The sequence below is a fragment of the Nicotiana tomentosiformis genome, chromosome 2, assembly GCF_000390325.3.
Source record: "Nicotiana tomentosiformis chromosome 2, ASM39032v3, whole genome shotgun sequence".
Lineage (NCBI taxonomy): Eukaryota > Viridiplantae > Streptophyta > Magnoliopsida > Solanales > Solanaceae > Nicotiana > Nicotiana tomentosiformis.
Window position 1 is genome coordinate 86030581 of NC_090813.1, and position 6653 is coordinate 86037233.

Here is a 6653-nt window from a genome sequence, read left to right on the forward strand (position 1 = left end):
AATTAATGTTAATCTATTATATATATATATATATATATATATATATATATATATATAGAGAGAGAGAGAGAGAGAGAGAGAGAGAGAGAGAGAGGGGGGGGGGGGAGGGGAATGAAAATAAAAAGAAAAAGAATTAACACAAATTATTTAAAATACATATCGTCTTCTACTGTTGCATTATATAGTAACTCTTTCAAGGTTGTGTTTCAACCAATTTAACTTGCAAATTGTATTATAACTTATTTTACTCTATTTTTTGGATATCATTTACCAGCAACATTATGCTTATGGAAATAAATTTATGAACCCTAAGAATCTATCTAGCTTGAAAAAATAATTTTACTTATATGATGAATTTGAAAAAAAAAAACTAAATTGATATTTGTTGCTAATTATCTAAATCAAAGACTTGATTATCTATTCTAAATAATTTAGTTCTTGTCGATTCAAATTCTTAATATTAGCTCGTATCAATTTTTAATATTTAACTGTAATTATAATTATATCTAATAAAAGTTTAATTATTTTCAAACGATAAAACATAGCGCATAAATATTGTCTAAATACGACAACAAAAATAAAGAGAAGAAATAATTTTATATATTATGGTCATCCTTTTTTTGTACTAATGGTATTTGAAGTCGATCAACATATCAGTTTTTTTTAAAAAAGAAGTCATATTAACAAAACAAGAAAATAGTTATTTGTAACTATTGAATTTGTACAATATGTCAACCACGTAGTATAAATAATTAGTAAAAGTAACTAATATTAATTCAGTAGTCGAAGAAAGTTCAACAGCGAGAAACTCGACTCATCACCTAATCAGTCGTTCCATCAAACGAGTCAAAAAATTACAGGAAAATAACTTGTATAAGAATATAAAGACTTCCTCTATTCAATTTAACATACAAGTTTTACAAATAAAAGTTCAAAAAGAAGAGGCATGCACGCTAACATAGTTGAAATACTTATTCTTCTTATATCGAAAGTTAAACATAACCTAGAAAATAATGATCACAATTAAAAAGCCAAAAATTCAAGCACAAATAAATATAGAATATTTTTCTCAAATAAAGAAAACCTGGAAACTCACAAAGCTATAGACCCAATAACGAAAGCCAACCTATGATAATGAAGAGCGTGGAATACTTTTTTTTTATAGAAGTATTTGCCAATGCAATTGAAAAAGGGAAAGAATCTATGTTAGGTAAAATTATGTATAGTTTCAATAGACAAAGAAAAAGAGTTCTAAAAAAGAAAAGAAAAATAAGGCCTATTAAAGATAAAATTTCATAACCCAAAAAAGTACCCATAACCTAGAAAAAGAAACTAAAACTGAAGAAGAAAAGAAAAATAGGAACTCCAAAGGCAAAAATTTTATAACAAAAAATAACACTCGTGGTCCTAAAAATACTCCTAAACTTAAATGGAGTTGATAGTGAAGGACTCTTGAAAAGGAATTGAGAGAAATAATATAATTTTTTAAATCAAAATCCTAAGTATTAGGCAATAATTAAATGAATATTATAATTTTTCAAATTAAAGTCCTAATAGTCCTAAACATTAGGCAAATAATTAACTGGCTATTTTTAGTATTAGAAAAAAGAATTAATGACTATTCTTATAGTAGGAGAATAAGTTAAATTACTATTGTGTTCAATATGAATATATTTTTAATGGGCATAAAAGGCGAACTGCATTTCGCTAAGGGTCTTTGTACTTTTAATATAGGGTACGCGTTTCACGCGTGTACCCCGTATCAATGAATATATAAGTTTCTAAGTGTGAGATCTTGAAATTAGTAAATATTGATTTATTTAACTATCTTAATAAAGGAAGAAATCTTTCTCTACATAAATCCTTAGATGCCTTATTATAATTTCTAAAGAAATATGGGAATATCTTATGAAATTTGTTATTATTTTTGTGACCTAATACTAACCGGTATGTGCTTTGCGCGTATTAAGTCAATGAGCAAATACTTTAAAAAAAATAAGTCAAAATATGGACTACACTTTTAATGACAAAGAATATTTACAGGAAAATAATTATAGAAAATTGATGCATATACAATAGTTTATATATCTAATTTGGGAAAAAATATATATGTTGAATGAAGTTTAAAGATTTTTTTATAAAATTCATATGTGCATGTCCCTAGCGTACGTTTACGAACAATAAATAAAATATTATAAACAAATTATTTAATTTAAATAAGATAAAATAACTTCAATAAGGTCATTAATGACTTCTTTTATAGGAGTATTTGGCTTTATATAATACAAATAAAAAATAATTTAACCAATAAAATCATGTATAACTCAAATATAGAAAAAAAAGAAAAGAAGTAGCCAACATTATTTGTAGTTTTATTTTTTGTGCTCTAATTCAGTAACCAACTTTATTTGTTGTTGCTTACTGTTTTATTTAAATAAAATAATTAAATTATGAATGCTTAATTGGTTATAGTACCAAAACACAGAAACTCCTAAACCTAGAGCAACAAATCTCAATGACGGTAAATTGAATTAATTTCTCAGATTTCGTTTGAAGAATTTTCGTGTGTCCCTCTTTCATAATAATTATTAAGTTACATAATTTAAATAAAACTAACTTATATAAGGTCAAATTTGAATTTATTTTAGGGAAATAATTTATTGACTATTCCTAAAAAGTAGAAAATTAATTACGTGGATATTCCTAAATAGTAGAGAATTAATTAAATGACTATTTCTAAATATTAGAAAAATAATCAAATGACTATTTTGTCCAGTGTGAACTCTATTTTTAAAGGGTAAAAAAGACGAATGACATTTCGCTAAAAGATTTCGTACTTTTAATATAATATAAATTTGTTATAAATTTTGGTCTAACTAAATACGTAGTTTATTTGTAGTTAGGAATCTCATGCTGCACTACTCCAATAGTGGCATTCTATTTTTGTACCTTATTGTGATTTACCCAAAGGATATTGATGGATGGGTTGAGCCAATATCTGTTTATTTTTGTACTAGATGATGCAAGCCCCCAACTGCAAGTTACAATATGAAGCAATTTATTGTTATTTTTCTTAGAGAAAACAGATGTTCACTTAATGATATCAACTTTTCCCGTTATTGCCGTGCAATATCACGAAATTCACTTTTCTGATGCAATCAAAAAAATTCCCATAATATCACTGCTAGTTAAACAGTAGAAACACCAGATAAAAATAAGGCAGGTCCCATAACAAACTCAAAATTCAAATGAAATTAGGGAAAGTGCGATCGCTTAAAAGTTACATTAGTACATCTATTATGAAAAACGTAGAAGGCATACATTTGGACACTCCCAACAGTATTCATCTACTGAATTGGACAATGGCAAAGGTATTGTTTCAGCACGTGGAAGTTCATCACTCCTTTTAGACTCTTTCTCATCAGAGGATAGTCATGCAGATAAAAAAAAGAAAGAAGAGATGTTTGAATTCCACAACAGAGAAATTCTATGATGATTCACGAGTATGAAATCTCTCATTATTCACTATAATATGCCTCCGCTTTGAGCACCCTAATTAATGCTCTATATTTTTATTAGCAAAATCTTATGCAGCTTTACAAACATGGTAGAGGTTATTGAGCAAACCATATCTATTTCAGCTAGATTACTTTTTATATAATCCAAAAGAATATAAATAAATATTTTTTCCTGTACTGAAGTTCTTCTGGTAGAAGGAAATTCATTTGATGAAAAAATAACTTATTTTTGTCTGAAGCTTCAGATGTAGAAGGGAATTCATATAGCAATTGGATGGTGAAATCGTAAACTGAATAGATTCTCATTCTCACAAATTAATCCGTCATGATAATGTTGAATCATGATCTTCCTTCAGCAAAAACTCCACAGTCCACAACAAAAAAAAATGCAACTCTTGCATTCTATTTGAACGATATAAACCTAAAGTTTTCAAACTGCCAATCGGACCAATATAATTAAAGTAATCCGAAAGCATATTAAAATTCCTACAGGGTAGTACAACAAATACTCCCGACTTCATATGATGTCTCAGAGAGGATAAAACTTCTTTAAACTGGGTAAGACTCTAATTTGGACAAGTTTAAGTGCTAAGTAGGTTCTTAAAAATTACACAAGGTAAATGAAAAGTATAAGATCTAGTTCAAGAGTGGTAAACTGAAAAGGGACCTAAAAGAATAGTTTACTCTTAAAACATACACAAAACTAAAAATTGTTAAGCAAACTTATTTCAACTGTTAAAATCATTTGGTCCTTGTCATTGCCACTTCTTCTTAGTTTAGAAATAACTTTTACTGGAGCCGCTGCCTTGTATACTTATAAAGGCGGAGAAGGAATACGTCAATATGTCCAAGAAAGAAAGTGAATTTATTTATCCTGAATTTAGTACATGGCAGTAGTTTTTCTTATGTGATTATCCATCTTTCAGTTATTGGAGGTTGTACTCAAGCAGATTAACAATAGTTGGTATCTGTTATTGCATCGTAATTTCAAGTTCTAACTTATCTGAAAACTTGTCAAATTAAATTAATTACCAACTGAGACGAGGCAGAGGCCTAGGCAAATGTGCACACAATCACGATTAAACATAGTGTTATAGGCTATATTGAGAATAAAAAATGGTACTTTATAATCTCTTTGAAGAGGGAAAGATGAGCCTCTTGTGGCATTAAAAGGACGATGAAATACCACTTGAATCATTGACAATAGAATGTTCAAAGAGAGGATGTTTTAGATGTCTTATATTGTCTTAATTTCATCCCAGAATTGATACTTTTACCTTAATAATGCTGAGGTAAAAGAGCTATTATGATTCACAAATTTTTTATAAGGAAATTTTGTTCATTGGTTATTTAGATCTAACACCAGATACCAGATAGAGATAATGAAAAGCACAGAATTTCTCGTTCAAAGCTTGCACGACAAACATAAATGACATAAATTATATCATGGTATTACTAATGCGATGAGCATAAATCGCTTAACAGCGACACAAAGAACACTTCATTCATTCCAAATGACACATACAAATAATTTTTGTCAATTACGTATAAAGTAATAGCTTATGCATTGAATGTATTAAGTAAAAATAGCATACACTTACTTTTTTAGGTCGACAGTGCCTGTAACTATAATTCAAAGTTCCTGAAAATAAAGACAACAAAAAACTTTATTTTGTCAGTGGTTTATCTGTAATTATGAATAAAAGAATTTGCAGTAACATGCTAAAATAAAAAGTTACAAAGTTATGTGCAACAAACGGTCAAACTTAATCAATACAACTTAACAGCTCAGAAAACATTGAATGCATCAATATTTCATCTATATAAGACAAAACACATGCAACCACCTTTTGTTTCGCTTTTACTAATCATTAAACACTCTAAAAAAAGTACACTACGCAGGAATATAATTCTGTCACACTGGTCCATTTGATCGACAAATAATGAAGAGAGAATTAGACAACGAATTGATGACAACAACCATTTGACTACTATGTTATATATCTAAAGGAGTTTCAAAATAGGAGCCCATAAAAAATCTGGAAGAACAGAAAAGCAGAAATCAAATTCCAAAGTTGAATTTTTATATGTAATCCTTGCACAGTAGCAAAAGCACAAATTTCCAAAACATATAATACACCCGAATAAGAAAGAAAAAAAGAACTAAAAATAAGGAACCGTACGATAATTTCAAAGAGCAAAAAAAGAACTATGCTGAAAAGTCTACAAATTAATTTAAGTTGTTGTCTTGATTCTTGACACATTATATGCGTAGAACCTGCGCCTGAAATGTGCTAAATTAAGAAATCGTTTTTAACTGATGATAGATTAAATAAATTACCAACTTGAAAATTCATATTAACTTCCAAGAATAGAACAGAAATCGGGACGACCGAAGAGAACCGAAAGAAAAGAAGACATCTGCCACTAACTTCAGCTGTAAAACTGGAGAGACTGAAGAGAAATGGAAAAACTTCTGGCAAAAAATTAAGAAAAGCACATCTGAAATTAATTGTAACCCCCAACTGAGAAGACAAAACGAACTGAAAGGGTAGTCTTCGGAAGACCGAAGAAAAATCATGCAACAGTATAATAGATTAAGGGCAAAAAGAAAAGCAAAAAGAAGAAAATGAAGTCCAAAGAACATCGAAAAGAGGCAGAAAAATAACAACATCAGACATGAATTTGGAAAACACGAAGAGAATTAGAAGAAGATTTGGGCAAAAGATTACTAAAAGAAAAACATACCTGAGATTACTACACTAGTTGAAGAGACGAAGAGAAGATTGTTGGAATAAGAGTAGTCTTGCGTCTGATTTTTGGAATGAGAAAGATTGAAGAAGGATACTTCAAGAGCCAGCAAGAAGTAAACACCAAAAAAGTCGTTATTTAAATTAGAGTATCTAAATTACTCTTTTACCCTTGGTCGACCTCTTTGACTTTTCTATATGATAGAAATTATCATTGTTTTGTCCGGACTATTTACTTAGTGTGAATCTGATGAGAATGAATGCAGAGAATGTTATAAAATAAAGACAGTAAAGTAAAGATAAGTATAGAGAGAAACTAATATATTATTCAATTTTAAATTGATGTACATAATGAACTAAAAAATTTTCTATTTAAAGAAGAAAT

General features: G+C 28.7%; 1 long non-coding RNA gene across 2 annotated transcripts; it reads right to left on the minus strand.

Annotated features, from left to right (window-relative positions):
- Positions 1–3234: 3234 nt before the first annotated feature.
- Positions 3235–6369, minus strand: LOC104093730 (uncharacterized). 2 transcript variants are annotated; one of them, XR_011414045.1, is made up of 3 exons: positions 6267–6369; positions 5120–5160; positions 3235–3413 (listed from the first exon to the last, which is right to left on the minus strand). It is a non-coding gene; the product is annotated as an uncharacterized lncRNA (long non-coding RNA). The 2 variants fall into 2 exon arrangements; XR_004506392.2 differs by having other exon boundaries at positions 3235–5160.
- Between the last annotated feature and the right edge of the window lie 284 nt (positions 6370–6653).